The sequence below is a fragment of the Glycine max genome, chromosome 2 (genome assembly GCF_000004515.6).
Source record: "Glycine max cultivar Williams 82 chromosome 2, Glycine_max_v4.0, whole genome shotgun sequence".
NCBI classification, from domain to species: Eukaryota; Viridiplantae; Streptophyta; class Magnoliopsida; order Fabales; family Fabaceae; genus Glycine; species Glycine max.
In genome coordinates, this window is record NC_016089.4 from 38,577,979 (window position 1) to 38,600,153 (window position 22,175).

Sequence of the window (22,175 nt, forward strand, 5' to 3'; positions counted from 1 at the left end):
ACCATACTTCATACTTGATACACAAAATATTTTAACAAAATTCAAAGTCAATCAGTGCATTACATTTTAATTTAATATATTAATTTACTAAATTTTTATATAATAATTGATATATTAATTAAGGAGACAAGGACAAAAATTAAGGAGAATATTTCTCTGTGTGTATAATTGATATGAATGCTAGAATATATATAGAAATATCCATTTGAGGATAAGAACAGCAAATGTACTATATTCCTAAATTATAATTTTCCCAAAAGGAAATAATATCCTATTTATAGGTCACAGAAGTTCTAGAGTGATCTGTACAAACAAAATGCTGAGAGATATTTACATATGGGCCAAATATCCTGGGGCTTCATCATAAATAGAATTGTATTATTTTTGTTTTTCTGATAATTAGTGTGTTTCGTGGCCGGTCGGCGTCGTGCGAAGACCGAACAGTGGAACCCTAAGGTTCATCGCCGTCAGCTTGGTCGTTCTCATGAGGTGCATTTATCCACAATTTTTGCTCACTCCTCACCCCATTCAAACCCAAACAACCACTACACTCTCTCTCCCACCTCTTTCTTCGGCACCAGGATCACCCTCATACGCGCCACCTCATCGTCTTGTTCCCTCCCCAACACCAATTGTCGTGCGACATCAGCCATCGTGTCGTTTAGCCTCCTCACCCCGTAAGCTTCTCTCTTCGCCAACACACGTAATGGGTCTCTAGAATTTTCTTATGGGTCATCTAGGATTGTTGAAAGTTTCCATCTTTTTTTTTTCTTCTTCTTCTTCCATTTTTGCAGGAAACCCCTTTTGGATACGCCTAAGAAAACCCCAAAGTGAGTTCATTGTTTTTGAGTGATGTAATTGGGTTGTTGTTGTTTGTTGTTGATGTGTGTGTGTGTGTATTTTAAGGGTTGTGTGGTTTGGTTCAGGTGGTCGGCGAGGGCTATAAAGTCATATGCAATTGGGGAATTGGAAGCGAGGAAGCTCAAGTATCCAAACACGCGAACTAATGCACTTCTCATGGGGATTTTGGTTGAAGGTTTGTTAGTTACAATTACTATTGGTGTCTTTTTAATTTCAGCAATAGCCGTGACAACTAGTCCTTCTATCGTAAGAGAAAAAAATAAGAAAAAAATGAATCAATTTTTTCCTGTATTCTAAAATCAACGTATGCATTTCAGATTTTATAAACACTACTACAAATAGCGCATTCCACGACGTGAATTCAAAGTCGGTTGTAGAAAACCGCTTTGATTTGGGGGCGATGGTATTTTTGTAAATACCAATAATATTTTAAAGGCGGTTTTTGGAAACCTGTCTTTAAATAATATAAAACAAAGGCGGTTTTGTGCAAAACCGACTTTAACTTTGGGTAATTTTAAATTTGACTCTTCCTCTCCTCGCTTTGCTGGTGCAGTCTCCTCATGTCTCTCTCCTATTCCCAATGTCTCATCTTCCTAGGCTCTCAAGAAGAGGAGAAGACGCGTCCACCTTCCAACCGAACCCAATGACCACCTCCCACCACCCATTCCCGAACCACCTTCTAACCACCCACCCTACGCCGAGGTAAATTTCAGAAAACCCTTTTTTTTTATCATTCCTCTGTTTTTTTTTTCAAATCTAGTTAACTCACTCTCTCACCCTCACTGTGTTTGTTTTCTTTTTGTGTGGTGAAGATGATATACACGGCAATCGAGGCGCTGAAGGAGAAAGACGGTTCTAGCAAGAGGGCAATAGCGAAGTATATTGAGCAAGTGTATACGCAGCTTCCACCGAATCACTCAAACTTGTTGACTCAGCACTTGACTCACTTGAAGAGTAGGGGATTGCTCCAAATGGTAAAAAAATCTTACGGCCTTCCTAGATCTGTGCCCGTGTCTATTCCTGGACCTGCACCCACCGAAGGGACATCAGTAGTGCCGGCTGCTGTTGTTGCCATCACGACGACTCCGAGGCCCAGAGGTCGGCCTCACAAGGCCCAAAATCCAGTTCAGAACTCGCCTCTGCCTCAGGACATTGTCAACGTGCAGGTTCAGCAGAATGCCGAACCGGTCTGGACTGCGCTTGGGCTTGCAGACGAGATTGGGTTATGTAAATTACAAATGTTTTTTTTTCAATTATTTTTTAAAAACTTTAGTTAGATCCCCTTTGTCTGTTGTTACATTACTTATTTTTTATACCGTGGAGCATATGACTAAAACCATTGTGGCTTTATGTGTCAGTTTTTTTTTCACATATAAAATGGTTTTATTCTATTTTTTGGGGTATCTTTGGTTTGAGTTGATGACGAGTGAATAGCTGAGAGTATTGTGGTAAATTCTGTTGAACATATGTGAATTTTATGTTTAAACTTCCAGTTTAATTTGTGGAGTTATTGTGAACTGTGGAATTTATCATGAGTGAATTATACACTTTGAATATAAAGCTTTTGTAGTAATAATGTCTGATGAATATGTGTGGAATTCTGTTTGAACTGTGAGGTTGTTTGTTTAGAAGGACTATTGTGATGTGCAGAATTTAAGACGAGTGTCTGACAAAAGTGATTTTATGGACATAAAATTTTATTGCAGTTTCTATTTTAAAATCTTTTTATGATTAAAATTGTTTTTGTTCTTAAGAGGCACACAATTTATGCGTTTTGTTGTTTTTCTTTATAAGCGTAATGTCTGTTTTACGAACTTATTGGTAGTATTATTTTGTTGCTGAAAGATTGATTGGGAAAATAGTTTTATTATGTTATACTTGTTCGACTTTAAAGTATCCAAAAATTGGACTATGTACATTACAATTGTTTTTGTTTTTAAATATTTCTTAAAAAAGATTTCATTGCATCTTTTATCTGTTTTTAAACATGTGTTAATATTTTTATTTTAATTTTGGAAATATTGTATTTTTAGAATTTTTTTCTTTTTTAAATTTTCTTACTTTAATATTTTTCAATTCATTCTTTTCTATTTTGTAAGAATATTTTCAACCCTTTTTGTTAATATAAAATTAAGGAGATTGCTTTGACATTACCATATATGTTTCAACAAGGTTTTTACTCATTGAAATTAACACTTGAAGGGAAAAGATATTACTCTGTTCACTCTTTACACTTACCTTTTTCTCATCTGCAGCTCATATACCTCTATATTTGTATCCCTTCCTTAATACAACTAGTAAGTCCAGATTATTTGAGTATTTGAGGCTTACCACTATTGGAATCATTGGTGCCTCTAATAAAACTCCTGAATTGCTTAAAATGAATCCCATTGGAAAGGTACGCTTTGCTTGTTCCCGTCTTACTACTTAAAAATAAAGTGTTTCTCTTATATGGATTTGCCCCCAAGGAAATAGTTCTTTTGAGGAGAGAGCAATTGTACTTTACAAGGTTAGTAGTAGTAGTAGTAGTATATATATATATATATATATATATATATATATATATATATATATATATATATATATATAAAGGTTATGTGGTTAGTTTGCTAGAATATTGTTGCTGCAAATGGGGCCTGGACTTTTGATAATTTATCTCACCAATTTTTTTTAACATACTAGTACAATTGTATTAGCCACGTTATAAGAGACGTTTTTTTTGTTACACGATATAAGAGATTGGCTTTCCTATTCAATATAAATATAAAATATAATACATCAAAAGATATATGAATATCAAACAATGATGACGTATGAGAGGAAAATATGGCTTACTGACATTATAATTTCTTTATACTAACAGTAGATCAAAATTAAGTAGTTTTGACTATACATTTATAACTTATACTTAATTTTAATTTATTGCTTTCTGTAGTTTTTGAATTTTCCTTTAGGACTCTAGATATACTGTAGTTGTTTGCCATGTGTAGGAGTATCTCTAGATATACTCATGCTTTTTGAATTTTTCCCTTTACTGAGAAATTCTTCTTAACTAGATTGTATTTTTAGTTTAATTTTTATATATTATTAATTATTAATGGGAAGTTTTTTTCTCGATAATAATGGGAAGATTTTTATATTGGATCACTAAATAAATGGGAGTTATTTTGTATCTATGGCAGTTTTTAAATAATAGTGATTTATTATTGTTGTAAAAAATAGTGGTTTATTCAAACAAACAATTAAAAAATCAATAAATTTAACATAAAATAGATCCTTAGTTTGTGTACTGATTGATTGGTATTGTTCATGTTATGGACATTTAAAAAACACTATTATTAGGTATTAGTGTTACCGTGATATAGTCTGGATGTTCATAGCAATTCTCTTTTTAAGGCATATGAGTTCTCTTTCATTTTCTTTACATATTTGTATATATACCTTGTGTGAGTGAAATGACAAATTGTTATTTAACTATATGTTTTTTTTTTCTATTGTACTACTAGCTACTAAAACATATATACAAGCAAGGTAGTTTCTTGTACTTATTCATTAACTATTTTGATAGATGAAATTTGACATGAGTTTATAAATTGTCTCATATGAGACATTACCTAGCTAGGATGCCACAAAAATTTCAAAAAGTTTGTACCTTCAGAACCGATGTAAAATGTCCACAATTTTAAGACGGTTCTTCAACCGATGTTGTCATTCAACGACAAGGGTCTACCACCATGCGTCATAACCGATGTAAAATGGTCATTAGAACCGATGTAGAAGGCCTTTTTTTTTAGTAGTGAAAGGTAAATGAAAGAGCTTTTTTATAATGTCAAGTGCACAAGTTCATCTTAGTTTACAAGAGATGTGCAGTTTTTTCTATTTCCTAATTTCTTCTACAATAAGTGCTTGTGCAGAAGTTTATGCAAACAAACTTGTCTAATTGTGTTGCATAAAAATAATTCAAACGGTTATGGGGTTATATCTTATAGAAATATAAAAGTATAAAAATTTAGTATTAGAATTACAATATGAATTTATTAGAATGCATTGGCAGAAAAGGAAGCTCATGAGGGCATTGCAACTGAACAAAATTAAGAATGTCAAAGAAGGTACATTTCACCAACCATTATTTTTTAAGTTTTGGAATGTACAGAACATTTTGTATCTCTCACATTGTAGGAAGCTGGGAAAATGAATGGTGAGTCATTCAATTGTTCTCACTATTATGTCTACAAATTGTATTTTACTAATAATTCAAATTAGTTTTCCTATTTAGAACTTACTCTTGTCTCCTAATTTGTTAGAAGTAATTAGATTTTTATTATTGTTCTGCAATTTATAAAATTTACTCTCTTGGTGTTATTTTACTTATCGTATGTAGTATATCTTTTTCTTTGATTTTTATTCTGCTAATCTGCATATGAGTTCAATACTTTGGTCTGTTTGGCTTTGTAGGTTCAATTCTAGTAGTGGTGAACATAATTGATTAGTGTTTGTTGTACATTTGTACCATTTTTGCTCATAAAGAAAGTTCACTTTAATTACTACTATACTATCACCTGATTAGTTGCATAATAGACTGAAAAAAGTCTAAAATTATATATGCTTGGTATCACTGATCTCCCTTGATAAGCCATATTATTGTTAATGAACATAAATAGTAAAGTTGAAAGTGATTTGGTGTACTGATGCTTGGTGCTTCCTAGATCTTTATTAAATATTTTTTTTGAGTTAGTTGGCCTGGTATGCTACTGCTCTGCAGAATTTTCAGTTGGACAAGAACAAATTTTTTCAATTTCAAGGGATCGTTATGCTATTGCTTTGCAAGAAAATGGAGGGGTAATTGTTCTGAGAATATTTTTTTAAAATAATTATTATTGTTTATTTATTTATTATTGCTTAGAGTGTGCTGCTTTTTTTTTAGCTGAGAACTTCACATGGATACCACACACACATTCCTATTATTATTATTATTTTATTATTTATTGTCTTTACAATTGATTCTAAGTCTGTCACTCCACGACAAGGGAAGAAAATACCAGTCTTACCAGACCTCCTCGATTTTCCTTAGGAGCCAAGATAATAGTAAACTTCAAAATTGGGTGAAATGAATTAGTACTTAAAAGACATGTGAAAAAAGTAATAAATATACTAAATAATTGAAATTATTTTTAAAAAATTTACAAAATTAAGTTATTGCTAAAAAATTGAAATTGCATAAGAGGAAGAAAGCCCTTCTTTGTTCCTTGTGCTCCCAAGGGCTGCATTGAGTTGTTACTTAGGCACGGTGTGAAAATCAAGGGGAAAAGAGCAGTGATAATTGGAATAAGTAAAATTGTGGGGTTACCCACTTCCTTGCTATTGCAGGTAGGGGTGGAAATGAGCCGAACAGCTTGTCGAGGGTCTTCAATTCGACCTACGTAAGACTCGGTTCGGCTTGGCTTGTTTATTATAAAGACCTAGCTCAAGCTTTTTAAAAAGCCTTTTTAGATAAAAAGGTCAAGCTCAAACCATAAAAAAAGCTTGTTAAGCTTGACAAGCCAGCTTGTTTAACTAATAATAATAATAATAATAATAATAACTTTATTTTATCAAATCTTATTTTATCCAGATTTTATTCTATCTAGATTTTATTTTATCCAGATTTTATTCTATTCAGATTTTATTTCATCCCATCTTATCTTATCTTGTCCAGATTTTATTTTATTTCGTTTATGGGCTTGGACTTAAAATAGATTTGTAAGCTTTGGGACTGAGGACCTATATAACAACATCAAGGTTTTAGTTTAGGGAGTTTTTTTTCGGAGAGGAAAATAATTCTAGGATTTTAGAATTCCAGTTTTTATTACTGTTCATGCACACTGTTCACGTAGAATAAAATTTATTTTTTGCAAATCATCTCTAATCCATACATCTTTTAATATTATGCTCTTTTTATTTTCTTTTGATATACTTTGTGCTTTAACGACTTGAATTCAATATGATTTTGTTTATCAATTATTTTTGGATTTATACATTACTTATACAAAATTTTATAAGTTTCTTTTTTTAGTTAATATTTGACTAGGTTTTAAAATAATTAATTAAAGATGTCTTTAAACAGACTTTTAAATAGGCTCGTGGGCCAAGCCAGACTTTTATATAAGTCGAGCCGAGCCATAAAAAAAAGCTTATGACAGGTAATGAGCTAAGCTCAAACCTTACATATTCAACTCAGGCCGAGTTCAAGCCTAATAAAGCTTGACTTGGCTTGGCTCATTTCCACCCCTAATTGCAGGTAACGTAAATTGCGGGGTTACCCACTTCCTTGCTACTGTTGGGTTACCCACTTCCTTGCTAAATGGCTGATTGTTTTATCATCTTTTTAGTAGAGGCACCACGCAACAATCAGTGTGTTACACGCGTATACGAAGAACCCAGAATATATAACTTCTGAAGTAGATATTGTGGTAGTAGATGTTGGAGTCCCCAACATAGTTCGTGGCAATTGACTAAAGAAAGGAGTTGTGGTGATGGGAACAAATCAAGTTAAGGTAACGATTTTTTTCTTCAGTATTTTAGTTATGCCAAAATGACTTCTTAATTATTCTAGGTGTGCTATAATGTGAGGTACTATAAATTTTTATCTTGTTATTTCAAGAACTTGGTGCTCTTTCCAAATGAATTATCATGTTTAAAAAGCACAAGATAGAGTTTGGAATGACAAGAAAATAAGACTAAAGCTATTGAGGGGAAGAATATAAAATCAACATAGTAGAAAAATAAACTGCTAATACTATAAGGTAGCCATAGCCCCCATTGCAATAATTCAACATGCTATACTAAAGGTTCATTATGAGCCCTTAAATAATTGTTTCAAGTATGCTTTTTATAGCTGCAGTAGTTTGAATTGGTTAGGTTTGTTTGTATTGACAATGTTTTTTTGAGTATGCAAATTAATTTTTAAATTTTTTTCTCAACTATTGCTGTCCAATTTATTAGCATAATTTTTTTTTTATTATAATATACAAAGTTTCTCATGCCTGCTCTGTGCAGGGCTTTGAAATTGATGGAGAACTACCGAAGAAGGTTGCAAGTTATGAAGGCGTGTACTATAATAATTGAGATACTATATGTCAGTTGTATGATACATTATTTTAAAGTTAAATCTTTAAATTGTTTTTCACTTGTATAGGCCACAAATATATGTTGGAACTAAAACTAATTTGGGCCTCCAATACAGGTTTGCAGACAAGATTCTTTTATTGGTTCTTTGCATTTTAGTGAATGAGCAAATAATAGATTGTTATGATACAATATGTATTCCTCACTATTCAGGTTAAATTTTATATTTAGGTTCGGCAATAAGGCTTCTCAGAAAAAGTAGCAATAATTGTTCGTCAGTGTAATTATTATTATTATTATTATTATTATTATTATTATTATTTACTCTTCATTATCTAGCAATATCTAATTACTTCTTTCTATTAATTTCTATTTAAGAAACACTTCTACAACGTGAGAGGCAGGAGTTATATTGGTCCCATGGTTCTTTTTATTCTCTAGTTCTTTACATGCATATGCAATATTTTTTGCAGCAAAATATTTGAATTTTTATTTCTAAAACTTAAAGTAGAAAATAATATATATATATATATATATATATATATATATATATATATATATATTATCTTCACCACTGGCGCTTTTAATTCAATTATAATGCATAAGTAATTAATTGAATTACTAAGGGCACTGATTATTTTAAAAAGTTTAGAGTTTTATTATTAAACTTGTAATTTTTTATTATTATTGAATTTTGATTGGTTTCATTAATCTTATACTTGATGAATCTTTACGTAGAAAGTTTTTGGACCTCCTCTTCAGGTAAAGGATGTTTTATTTGAATCTGTTCGCAAAACCCAAGATGAAATGTTCTTCTTTAAGAATCCTGAGGGTATGTGGATCCCATGTGGACCAAAGCAACAGGGTGCAATACAAACCTCAATGCAAGAGCTTGCTGCAAAAGGACTTGCTTTTAAGGTATTTAATGTGTTAATAGTTTTTTATGGTAGTAGTACTGTACCAAGTGTCTTTATTTTTTTTTTAATGATAATTGGAGAAGTAGTGTTGTCATGTCTTTGGACTAGGTTGTTATATCTCTAATTGAAACTGGGGAATGCTTACCATAAAACTTATTGCAGATCCTTCTAACCCCTACTAGGAGGACAAATTTTGTAATTTATTAGCCGTTAGATGCAAATGAAATGCATCTTTTTCATTTTTGGGAATGTAAAGGCTCCATATACAAAAAATAAATAAAAAATTATCATTTATACATTGATTCTAACATGACCGATGTATCGCGTGTGAAAGACCGTCTTAGAATGCTCAGCATTCTGCAAAGGTTCTTCAACAACCGTCGTAGAATGTTGAGTTTTCTACATCGATCACAACTGAAGGATCGATGTAGAATGCTGAGCATTCTAAGACGGTCCTTGACAACCGTCGTAGAATAGGCGACCACTTTTGACGATGTCCTCTACGACGACGGTCGTAAACCGATGTAGATGGAACCATATAATCGATGTAGATTGCCTTTTTTCTAGTAGTGAAGGGTCTTGCTATCAATATCCTAAAAGTACTATTGAGGAATTAAAATAATTTTTTTATTGAAAATTATATGCAAGCACATTCAAAAATCAAATAAGAATATATTTGTTTGTAATGTTCTTAGAAAATCGATTAATATTTGTTTGTATTAATCCATGAATATGGGATTACACACAAGTTAAGTTCAAGATCAATTTGCTAAATTCTTAAGATGGTATGTCAAGTTTAGTTTTGTGAAAAAAATTGGATTTTTTATACTTATAGGCTTAAATCTTTGGCTAAGAAATCTAATGAGAAATTAACCCTCTATTTCTATAGCCCATTTCAAATTTCCAAGAGGATTGGGCAAGTTGCTTATAGATTGAATATTCTAGTAAAGAGAAAAAACCCACCTTTTATTGAAGAAGTATCTCACCACAAAGCTATTCCCCTGCCATTTCCCCTTGTGCTGATGAGTTACATGTTCAACCAATAGTTGTTTTAGGTATTTGTGAGATTTCAATAGGGTTTGACAAAGTGCTAATTGCATAGCAGGATTTTTTAACTAGAGTTTGAAAATTCTTAGAAATCAGTTGCTACTATTCAAGACAACTTACCTAATTTTCTCCTCAAGGTTGACAAGGTGAACTTTTTAAGAGGAGGAATATTGTTAGTTTTTTTTATCCATAGGAATTAAAGATAAATATCAAAAGTTTAACAATAATTTTTATGAAGGTTTATATTAGGATGAGAACGAGTGGTAACAAAATATTAGAGTCTATAGGATTTATTAATATATGTAACTGTTTAGTAGGCAAATAATTGTAATTAAGAGATAGGAGTAAAAGGGGAAGAGAAAGTTTTGCAATTGTGTGTGTGTGTGTGTGTTAAGAAATCTAGTAGATAATTGTTTACTATATACCAAAAATAATGGTAATAAAAAGAATATCCATATCCTATATAATAAAAGAGAAGTATAGGGAAAAGCCTATTGTGCCCATACCTAGAAGCTTGACATGTGTCCAATTTGTTGGTTTTTTGGGCATTTCCGCATCACACTTCCACCTCTATTGGTTGCTCCACGTATTTCTCAATGTGTCTTCTTTTTCAGCCTTCATCCCGAGCCTTCTTGCTTTCTGTTTTATCTTTCCATCTCTCTCTCTCTCGTGCTTTCTAGAGAAGTCTCTGTTTTTCTTCGTTGCTTTGCCTCTCTTCTTCTTCAACTAAGTCCTAATGTAAGATGCGTGTGGTTCTTGAGATTTGAGGTGATAGATTTGATAGCTAGCACTGCAAAGTTGGGTTCTCTTTCATTCATGGGAACGACCCATTTGTTGTTTTTCATTTGGGGTGAGATAAAGGTTGGTTTTTTGGTTCTGGGGTTTTGTTTTTTTACTACCCTTTGGTTTTTCCCCTTTGTGAATCTTGAAACTTTGTGCATGGGTATGTATGGACTCTGGGTAATTTTAGTGTGTGATAGGTCTAATTTTTTTGTTGTTGTGGTTTTTGGTTTTGATTTGGGTTTTGGATTGTGTGTATTTGGCAGTGGAATTTTGCAATTTGGATTAATGGGTTCTGACATTTGCATTGTGAATGGTTTGGGCACTCATGAATGGAGAAAGGGGTGGCCTCTGCGATCTGGTGGATTCGCTCAACTGTTGTAAGTGCGGGTAAATTTGAGTCCTTTTGCTTTGAATTTCATCGATTTGTTTGTTTTGGGGGGATTAGATGTTGCAAAGGGTAGTTTTGTGGATTATGATTTTGGGACACGTTCATATTGATTATGTTTTCAAAATCAAGAGATCTTTTTGGGTTTTAATTTTGATATAATTAATCTCGTGGGGGGTTCCAATTGTAATTTTAAGGCTTGGTCTTATTTTTATTTTCCCTTCCCGGTTTTTGGTTACTTTTTTCCTTTTAATTTCTTTGCAGGAAAACGTTCCACTTGAGGAAGTTTTTTAGACTCTGAGGTGTGATTCAAATGGACTCACAACAGAATCTACTGAGGAGAGGCTGGTCATCTTTGGCCACAACAAACTTGAGGAGAAGAAGGTCTTTCCCTTCAATTTTTTCCTTTTTCTTTTTCTTTTTTCACTCTTTAAAGGTTTTGAAGCTTTTAGGATTTATGTGGAATCCTTTTTCATGGGGATTATTCACGTGCGTTGTTCTTTCTAATATTAGAAAAGAGAGGGGAGGAAGAGGAAGAGAAAGAGGTTCTCCAATCAAGCTTAAAGCCGTTGAAAGCAAAAACTACCAAGGTTGAGAGACGGGCCTTGCAGGAGGCACAGAGAGCTGCTAAAGCTGCTTCTAAAGGTTGTTTAGGTTTTGTTTGTAGTAATTGCTATTTATTCTCTTCCTTCATCACTAATTTTATAGGCATGATTGATTGATTAAATATATATGGTTACTAATTTAGAAGTCAGATGTTGTATTTGTTGATCCATCACGTGTGATTGTGTAAAACTACTTGCTGCTTAGACCTATGCAGTAATCTTCTAGGTGGGCTTCGGTTAGCATTCCCAGCATGCCATTTGCACCCCGACCAGTAGCATTGGGGGTGCCTCCCCATTCTACCACTTTTTTCACACACAAAAAAAAAAAGTTTTTTAAAACTATAAAAGAAACTATAAACTTTAGCATGTTATATTGGACTATTCTTATTTTCTTATTGAAATTTTAGATTGATGTTATCATTGTTATGAATATGGATTGTAAAATCTATGATTATGTTACATAATTTCAGTTAAGTTTTAAGAGTGGTTGCTATTTTTGGTTTCATATATTTGAGGGCATCATTTTTTTTCTCTATTCCTTTGTTTTATGAAAGTATTTGATGAAATTCGATAAATTATATTAAGTTTGCATTATATATTGTGTTTGGCAGTGAAAGAGATAATATGAAATTTTGTATTAAATAGTTCAGTTGCCACAATCAGGAACTTGAAATACTTGGTTTCGCTTCATATAGTTTGTGTAGTTGTGCTTATAGTTTTGGTCATCACTCTGTATCCAGCCGAGGGAAGTAAAGCAGTTGTTGAATCTGGTCGAGCCACCCTAGGTAAAAGTACAAAGCAATCTTCACAAAAGAAAGGTGGTCCTTCCTATGTGTCTCCAGTGGTCACTGATATAATTTAGTTTGCAAGTTTTGTATTTCCATTAAAAACTGCATTGGTTTTCATTTGGGTACTTCCAGTTTTATTTGCTACAGGCATGTATTGTTGTTTTCATGAAGTATGCATATTGTAGGTGGTGAGGGGCAAGAAATTATTAATCTTCTTTATAAAGGAAATCTTGAATAATTCATTATTTATATTATTACAATAAAAGAAAGGTGGTCCTTCCTGTGTGTCTCTAGTGGCCACTGATATAATTTAGTTTGCAGGTTTTGTATTTCCATTAAAAATTGCGTTGTTTTTCATTTGGGTACTTCTAGTTTTATTTGCTACAGACATGTATTGTTGTTTTCATGAAGTATGCATATTCTAGGTGGTGGGGGGCAAGAAATTATTAATCTTCTTTATAAAGGAAATCTTGAATAATTCATTATTTATATTATTACAATAATTAATATTTTTTATATTCTTTGGTTTATCAGAAGGATAGCAAGAATTTGGGAAGTTGCTGAAGCAATAGAGAGTAGTGGATATGGTTTAGGATCATTGTTATAATAGGCAAAATTGATGGTAATCGTACATAGTGGCTAAGAAGGGATATAATGGCTACTGCTGTAGTAATTGGACTCAGTGGAGGAAAGAGGCTCTTGAGTTCATCATACCATTACTCTGATATTATAGAAAAGCTTTCTTATGGCAGTGATTTTGGATCCACACACTACCAAATTGTTCCTAAAAAATCTTTAATAGTTGCCAAGAAGTCATCCAACTATACTCCAACTTTTCCAGCATCGAACCAACAGAATCAGTTCATTAAGGCTCTTAAGGAGCATGTTGATGATGCCCCTACCATTGTGGATCCATGGTTTCAGAGTTACAACTCTAATGACTTAGAGGTAGAAAGCTCTGAAATGGGTTATTCTCTGGAGGCTCTTCTTTTGCTGCAGAAGTCAATGCTGGAAAAGCAATGGAACCTTTCCTTTGAAAAGGAAATGCTTACTGAAAATTTGAGTAAGGGAAAAAAATGTAGGAAAGTGACCCTCTAGATAAAGATAGGAAAATGGATGCTCCTTCTCCGCAAATTCAATTTGATGACAAAAGCCAATTGGAAAAGGCTAGAAGACGTGCAATAGTCAATCCAACTGAATCTAGAAACACAGTTGTTGGATCAAGTGGCCTCAGAATAATTAAGAAGGGGGGGTTGAATTAATTATTCCTAAACCTTTACTAATTAAAAAATTACTCTTCTAAGGCTTTTACTAAATTGTTAAGAGAATAAGGAGTAGAAGAGAAACTTAAGAGAAAGTAAAAGCGGAAATTAAATGCACAGCGGAAATTAAAAGAGTAGGGAAGAAGACAAACACACAAGAGTTTTTATACTGGTTCGGCAACAACCCGTGCCTACATCCAGTCCCCAAGCGACCTGCGGTCCTTGAGATTTCTTTCAACCTTGTAAAAATCCTTTTACAAGCAAAGATCCACAAGGGATGTACCCTCCCTTGTTCTCTTTGAACCTAGTGGATGTACCCTCCACTAGAACTGATCCACAAGAGATGTACCCTCTCTTGTTCTCAGTCAACAACCCAAGTAGATGTACCCTCTACTTGTACCACAAAGGATGTACCCTCCAATGTGTTAAGCCAAAGATCTCAGGTGGTTAAACCTTTGATACTTTGTGAATGGGGATACAAAAGAATTCTCAGGCGGTTAGTCCTTTGAACACTTTTGTATTAGGGAATGGGAAGAATCAAAAGAATTCTCAGACTATGTCGTTTTAAATTCTTTGACAAGGGAGAAGGGAGACACAAAAGAATTCAGGCGGTTAGTCCTTTGTTCTTTTTGGAAAATGGAGAAGAGAGACACAAAAAAAATTTAGGCGGTTATTCCTTGGCGAACTCTTTTTGGCAAAGGGAGAAGAGAAGAAAAGAATGAATAGCACAAGTTTTCAATGTTTAGAAAACTAGAAAACTTTGGAAAGCTTTTGGTACAAAGAAGAAGAAGAAGTTCAAAGAGATTCAAGGCTTGTAAAGGATTGTATGAATAAGTGTTCAAGATACTTGAAATGCAAAACAAAGCCTTACTTTTATAGACTCTTCATGTCTGGTCAAGACAACCATTAGAAGAGTTATGACTTTTAGAAAAACTTAAAAACCAATTTGAAAAAGTCAAAAACTATTTGAAGAGTTACATCTTTTGATTTTATTCAGAAACAATCACTGGTAATCGATTACCAAATTAGTGTAATCGATTACCAAATTAGTGTAATCGATTACACAAAGCTTTTATGTGAAAGGATGTGACTCTTCACTTTTGAATTTGAATTTCAACGTTCAAAGGCACTGGTAATCGATTACCAAAACATTGTAATTGATTACAACTTTTTGAAATTAATTGGAATGTTGTAAATTCAATTTGAAAACTTTTTCAAATCCATTTTGCTACTGGTAATCGATTACAACAATCTGGTAATCAATTATCAGAGAGTAAAACTCTTTGGTAAACATGTTTTGAGAAAAAATCATGTGCTACTCAATTTTTGAGAAAAACTTTTCATACTTATCTTGATTAAGCCTTCTCTTGATTCTTGAATCTTGATATTGATTCTTGAGATCTTGAACCTTGAATCTTTGATTCTTGACTCTTAACTTTCCTCTTGAGTCTTGAATTCTTCTTGATTCTATCTTGAACTCTTGAATTGTTCTTGATTCACTTGAGTTGTTCTTTGATTGATCTTTGAGCTTTTTTGTCATCACCTTTGTCATCATCTTTTGTTATCATTATTGTTATCATCAAAACACCTTTGAATCACCTTTGATTCACCATGAAGCTTTGCTTCTACAACAGTAGAATTATTTTAGCATTTGCCTCAGTATGAATATGGAACTCAGCTTCCTAATCTTGAATCGAAGTTTTTCCAAATTGGTTCAGTACATCTTACTGTATTTGAGGTACTCTTTTTTGGAAATAATGCACATGTCATCTCTTTGTTGACCAGGACAGTTACATATTAGCATATGTGAAACATACCATTTTCTCTATTATTTGATAGGAAAATGTAAAGTATGGACATTTTGGGGTGAAAGGAAAAGAAAGATAGAAAGGAAAAAAAAGCAGAGAAAGAAGGTGAGACTTGAGAAAGAGAGAGAGAGAGAGAGAAAGGAATGGAGGGAGAGAGAGAGAGATGAAAGAGAAAGGAATATATATTTATCAAAATCTGACACAGGCATGATATGATATTATGAAGTGTTGGTTAATAAGAAAGAATTGTTTGTTTTCCTTTGACGGAGAACTTTGAAAGAGAGTTATTCCTGTCTTAATCGAAAGCTAGTTTCTACTTCCAGGTTTAGTTTCTCTGCAAAGCTTTTGTATGAATTTTGCAGAAGAGCAAGGTTTTGAAGTTTTTAGGATTTATGTGGAATCCTCTTTCATGGGTCATGGAAGTTGCAGCAATCATGGCCAATGCTTTGGCCAATGGAGGAGTAAGTTGTATACTTTTAATTGTATATTCTGTTGAAAATGTTTATTTTGATATCTATGTGAATGTACATAATAGAATAATGACTTTCAGAAATGGTTGTACAAGGTTCTTTTGACATTATGTTATTGGTTTTGCCTATTTCTTGAATTTTTATCTTCATATTCTTCAGGGAAAACTCCTTATTGGCAAGACTTTGATTCATATAGGAAATATAAATAGAATTATGATTAGCATCACGAAAAGCACCATTGATTGAATTCCTCCAAAAGATGGGTGGGGAAGAAAGTAAGAATTTTATCTGACATGCTATTTTTTTTTTTTTTGCATTTCACATTCACAATGCATTATTTAATATCTATTTGGCTTAATGTCAGAGAATAAGAATTGGCCGTTTTTATAGCCACTTTACAATATCCTATTGTTGTCTATATATATATTGTTTTCTCTAACAACCTTTCATTTTGTCTTATTTCGTTAATTAACAATGCTTCTTTTCTTTCATTTCTTTCTTTAAGAATAATTATCCAATCCGTTGGGTAGGTATAAATATATTGACAAGGGGAAATTCTTTAGTTCAAATGAGACGCAGAGCACATGTCCAGGGAAATTGCAATTCAACTATATTCTAATTTAATTGCCACTGCTATAGATTATCGGGCATTATTATCTTTCCTCTATCTTTCTTTTTGTTAATATCATTCACACTATTTCATTTGTATAACTGAATAAGTATTCTATTAGCTATATGGCCTAGCCCAGCAAAGAAGGTGTACGATAGAAAATAAAGAATTTTGATAATAAATATATCATTTAGCAGCTGCATCATCAGAATTGCCTACCAGTGTTGGTGATCTTATTTGGATTGTGGTTAACATTCAAAAGATAGATTGTTCTATTTTGATGATCTTGAAAATAAATTTCTTTGACTTGCTCTATTTTCCCTTTTTTTTTCTAAATCATGCACACATATTGGCTGATATTAATGTATTGTTGCAGGCTTTAATATGTAAAATTGTTGCCTTGAGCAGCCAGTTTTAACATGCAACTTACGAAACCTAGTGGCTGTTTTTTGGATAACTGTTGCTTCTGGTTTGTATCATTCCAATGAAACTTACCCTTTTATTCATTTGATTTCCTTTGTTAGGGGAAAAAATTGAGTACTGGATGATCCAAGAAATTAAACAAAGTAATTTTTGTAAGTATTGAGTAATATATATATATATATATATATATATATATATATATATATATATATATATGTATATATATATGAATATAAAATAAAATATAAATCAATATCAATAAATATACTATAAGTTTAATCTTGGAAGTTGTCATTTGTTTTATTTCTCTTTTGACATGTGACTTTTTTTTATGCAATTCCTTCCTTTTTATTCTTCTAAAAATACAAACAATTCAAATTTCAAATTTTAAACATCTCAACTTAAATATTTTGTTTTAAATAAATCTGATTGATACCTAATTCTCATTGTTACAATTTCTTTTTTCCCACTTCATTCTATATTCCTGTATCATTTGTGTCTGTTCATTTTTTAAAATTTCACATATTTTCTACTTTTTTTTGGAATTCAAATTGCATACAGTAGTGGCTTTATTGGATTCTATTTTATTATGTTTTTTTATGCTTGAGCAAGCGTGTTGCATCTTCGGTGGACGCAATTGAGCAAGAGAACCACAATATTAAAGGAGTGAGTTTGCTTCGAAGCAGAATCTGTGATCCCAAATTCATCTTCATCAGTGAATCTTGAGAAAGCAACTACAAGTCTCAACTTCTGAACTTCTTCTCGCACAATTAACCTTTCTCTTTTTTGGTCATATTGCCCTTGCTTAATTTGGTGACACGTGGAAGCTTTGTTGATATATGGCAGCGAGAGAGCGAGATTTTTGCTCTTTAGTTATTGAGGTATGAGAAGTTAATTGGTTGGCTCACAAAAATGTAAAAGGAAAAAATGAGTAAAGAATATAGACTCTGTTGGATGTAAGAAAAATTCATTCTTCCTATATCTGAAAAAAAGAAGAAAAAGACATTCTTTTTAATTTAAAAGTTTAATAGTGATAGAATAAAAACATACTAGCCAAAGGATTCTAATTTTTTTAGTGATAAGTATACGAAATATATTTTTTAGCGATTAATAATATAGTGAATATAAATAACTATCTTACTAATTGGTGATTATTAAAATTTGTGATCAACATCTATTAATATTTTAATTACATTTAGTTATTTAGTTATTGAGGCATGAGAAGTTAATTGTTTGGCTCACAAAAATGTAAAAGGAAGAAATGAGTAAAGAGTATAGACTCTCTTGGATGTAAGAAAAATACATTTTTTTTGTATCTAAGAAAAAAATCATTTTTTTCAATTTAAAAGTTTAATAGTAATAGAATACTAGCTAGAAGATTCTAATTTTTTAGTGATAAGTATACGGAATATTTTTTTAGTGATTAATAATATAGTGAATATAAATAATTATCTTGTCGATTGGTGATTATAACTAGATAAAGTGATTTTAAATAACTTATTTTGTCTTCTGAGTTATATAATTCTCCATCGAGAGATACAAAGGTTTTTTTTGGGTTTTGATTGGCTTTTGCTTTTTCAGTTTAGGGACTCTGCACGTTCACTGTTTCTCTTTGAGTTTAGGGTTGAGTAGAAACGGTATTGTTCTGCTACTCATTTATTTTTTCCTTAATCATTTTCTTGGTTTTGTTCTTTTTCAGTGACATCCAGAGATACAAAGATTTTTCCTATGACATCAACCCTAAGGAGTCCATTGGGTATTCTTCTGCTACCCAGTTCTTTTTTCCTTAATTATTTTCTTGGCTTTGTTCTTTTCAGCGTCTTGCTTTTTCTTCTTCTTTTATTGGATTTTTTTAATAGTAAAGATTACATCATGGATTTTTTAAAATTATAATCTCATTGATATTGATTGAATTTCAAGTGAAGTAAGTCGTTCCTATGCTGCTCTTTACCGCATAAATTTTTTTTCTCCTTTTCTTCAACATCAACACTTAAACTATTAAAATTACAATATCTCTGTCATTGCAGATGAAAAATCCCATTATCGGGCTGCCGTTGATCATCCAATTTATCGCTGCCTTCAACAACGACAAAGTCATCTTTGATTATTCTCTTATTTTGCAATTCTTTCATTAGTATTACCGTTACATATACATGCATTTACATTTCTCAGTTTTTTTTGCAGAACATCATACAACTTCCAACGTTCTACCATACACAATGGGCACCACAGTATCACGAGTCTGTTCACCTGAGATATGATGGAGTCATTTACGAAATACAGGTCAGACGACACAAAGAAAGAGTGTATTTGGCAAATGGACTCAAAAATTTCAAGAAAGTTGAAAATCTACGAGTCAACCACCATTAACTTTTTTGCCTATGACCATCAGTGCGTATTTGACATACACTTCATACCACCATTGGAGCGGCAAACTTGTGACAGGCAGAGGCATTCATCTAGAAAGCATATCTCGACTGTTCGGTTTACTCAGGAAATGCTCAATGCTCCTGAACCCCTGGTAAGTTGACCTTTCATAGATTAATCTCTTTAAACATATTTTTAGCAGTTTATCAATTTTACTTTTTTCTATCTGCATAAACTCCCGTGTTGTACAGAAGTTCCTCTTAAAGCTTGTGGTCACCACATAACAGCCTTAAGGCAATCTGGTCCTCCATTGCAATGGAAAGTTGAAATCCCGAATCCTGGAATTGGTGGAAAAGGCATTTTTCAACCATGGTATGATTTTCTTGAAGAAATGGACTTTGATGATGGAGATGAAATCTCTATTTACTATAGATATTATGAAAAAATTTGGGATATTGTAATTAGAAGCCAAGAGGATTGGGACGATTGTGACACCGATTAAACTGCCTTTCGTAGTCTGGGATTTAAAAAAAAAATCTTACTGATGTAGTTTCAACAAACAATTACCAAACTCTATTTTGTTGTATTTGACTTTAACTCTATTTTGCTATTCATTAATGTTTGCTAACTCTATTTGATTGTTAATCAACATTTACAAACTCGCTTACCAAACAACTCGTGTATGTGTACGGGTTGCAGAATAGTATATGAATTAATAAATGAGAGGAAGAGAGAGAGTTTGTATGTAGACAATAATTCTAATAAGGAGAAACTTGGAAATTGGAATAAAAAGGTAATGGGGAGAGTTAGTGGATACATAACATTTGAATAAAGAATTTAGTGAGAGTTCTGGTCTCTCGATTACCTAAGTTATATTTTTTCTTTCTTTCAGCAAAGTGTCTTATCCATTCCAATTTTTCTTTCCATTTTATTATATATATATATATATATATATATATTCATACAATGTATATTATTTTAGATTTTGGAATGAAGTGTGGCAAATAAACAACGGTGACCTATTTATTTGTATTTAATATAGGAGCATCAATTTTCATTCATCTTTCTTTGTTTTTTCAGAAAAATTTAGGTAAATTGAGCTTGGAAACTGACCGAAAAGTCTGCACGAAGTTGTGTCCATGATTTCCATCAAATTGGTAACAATATTTTCTTTTTAAAATAAATACATGTGAATTCGTGCAAATTTGTACCATGATTTTTCGTAAGAAATTACACTACTCTACTATCAATTGTCATTCACCCTTCAGTATTTGGTATACATACATTGATGACCAATAATTAATGTGACATCTTTATTTCAAAATTTTAATTTTTCTTCATTACAACTAAATTCGATCCCTTTTGATGGCGGTTATAGTGCCTTTCAGTGGTAATATATATGCACCTAAATTTGTTCTCTTTTTATGATGATTATGGCGCTTTTAGAGGTAATATATAGATTCGGTCAAAAAAAGTGGTAGTATATATAGATGGTTGTTAAAATATTTACCAACACTCTTCAATTTTTTTTTAAATTTTTTTACCATCAATTAGATTATGGTTAGTGCATCAGGTTCTATAAAAGTATTACCATTAACTATAACGAGAAGTAGTTAAACCTCATTTTAATTATTGTCAGAAAATTAAACACTTTTAACCTTTACCAATTATTAATTAACTTTTTACTGACTAATATTTATTTGCCACAAAAATTGCAGTCTACCACTAAAATATATTTTACTTAAGTACAATTTTGGAATAAAATAAAAATAACTTTAATTTGATTAACTAAATTAATTATTTTTCTTAAGAGTTATAAATTAGTTAAAAATATCTAATAAAAAAGGACGGAGGGATTAATTAATTAAGAAAACCAATAGTTAATTGTTTACTATATGCCAAAAATGTATTAATTAAGAAAACCAATAGGTAATTGTTTACTATATGCCAAAAATGTTTTGGTGCACCTGACTTTATACTACCTTTGTAGTTTGCACCGTAAGACATTAAATTTAGAATTAATAATTATTACTGAAATATCATTGGTCCAAATTAAACTATGCTTAGATTTTTTTAAATTAGGTCTGAGATTTGAGTCTTAAGAATGAAAAAAAAATATAATTAAAAGAAAGATAACTTGACAAGTTTTTTTAGTGAAAATTAACCATTAATAAAATTAGTAGATACTTTTAACTTAATATACAAAAATTTCATATACTAATTCAATTTATACTATATGTTTTATTAAATTAGTATAATATATAATATTTTAATATAGTAAAATAATATTTTAATTAATACAACAATTATTTAATGTAATGATTAAATTTATTAAATTAATTAATATATTAATTATAATAAATTTATTGATTAATTAGTATACCAAATAAATTTATACTATATTAAAAATAGTTTAAGAAAATTAAATTAATATGTGTATACATTGAAGTTTAATATGTGATTATAAGATTGGTTTAATGATAAAGAAAAATAAGAAAGAGAAGGTCATGGGTTCAAAACAGCACTAAGAGAAAAACTAACAACTACAAATCTAAAATTTGACCAATAAAAAAATTAAATTTAATATGCTAATGAAAATTAAATATACTAAATTACTATATTAATTTATAAATTTACTATATTATTATATTAATTTGTATATGAATTATATTGAATTAAATTTCATATGCTAATTAATATAGCAATCAGCATATAGAAAATTCGTAAATTTATATAGTAATTTAA

General features: G+C 31.4%; 3 long non-coding RNA genes and 1 other non-coding gene across 7 annotated transcripts; all 4 read left to right on the forward strand.

Annotated features, from left to right (window-relative positions):
• The first annotated feature begins 361 nt into the window (after positions 1-361).
• LOC100789987 (uncharacterized) lies at positions 362-2,227 on the forward strand. Its single transcript, XR_005887757.1, has 4 exons — positions 362-830; positions 927-1,036; positions 1,415-1,563; positions 1,674-2,227. It is a non-coding gene; the product is annotated as an uncharacterized lncRNA (long non-coding RNA).
• A 6,988-nt stretch (positions 2,228-9,215) lies between these two features.
• Positions 9,216-9,337, forward strand: MIR5377 (microRNA MIR5377). Its single transcript, NR_048852.1, has one exon. It is a non-coding gene; the product is annotated as a microRNA MIR5377 (primary transcript).
• Positions 9,338-10,538: 1,201 nt separating this feature from the next.
• On the forward strand, positions 10,539-17,188 carry LOC102659816 (uncharacterized). 2 transcript variants are annotated; one of them, XR_001385279.3, is made up of 5 exons: positions 10,539-10,790; positions 10,976-11,099; positions 11,362-11,481; positions 15,923-16,021; positions 16,190-17,188. It is a non-coding gene; the product is annotated as an uncharacterized lncRNA (long non-coding RNA). The 2 variants fall into 2 exon arrangements; XR_003264925.2 differs by having other exon boundaries at positions 10,540-10,790; positions 10,976-11,089.
• Positions 17,189-17,463: 275 nt separating this feature from the next.
• Positions 17,464-19,994, forward strand: LOC102659917 (uncharacterized). Of its 3 annotated transcripts, XR_413245.4 has the most exons (6): positions 17,464-17,944; positions 18,763-18,819; positions 19,091-19,156; positions 19,248-19,346; positions 19,456-19,584; positions 19,682-19,994. It is a non-coding gene; the product is annotated as an uncharacterized lncRNA (long non-coding RNA). The 3 variants fall into 3 exon arrangements; XR_005887759.1 differs by having other exon boundaries at positions 19,091-19,346; XR_001385280.3 differs by having other exon boundaries at positions 19,248-19,584.
• The last annotated feature ends 2,181 nt before the right edge of the window (positions 19,995-22,175 follow it).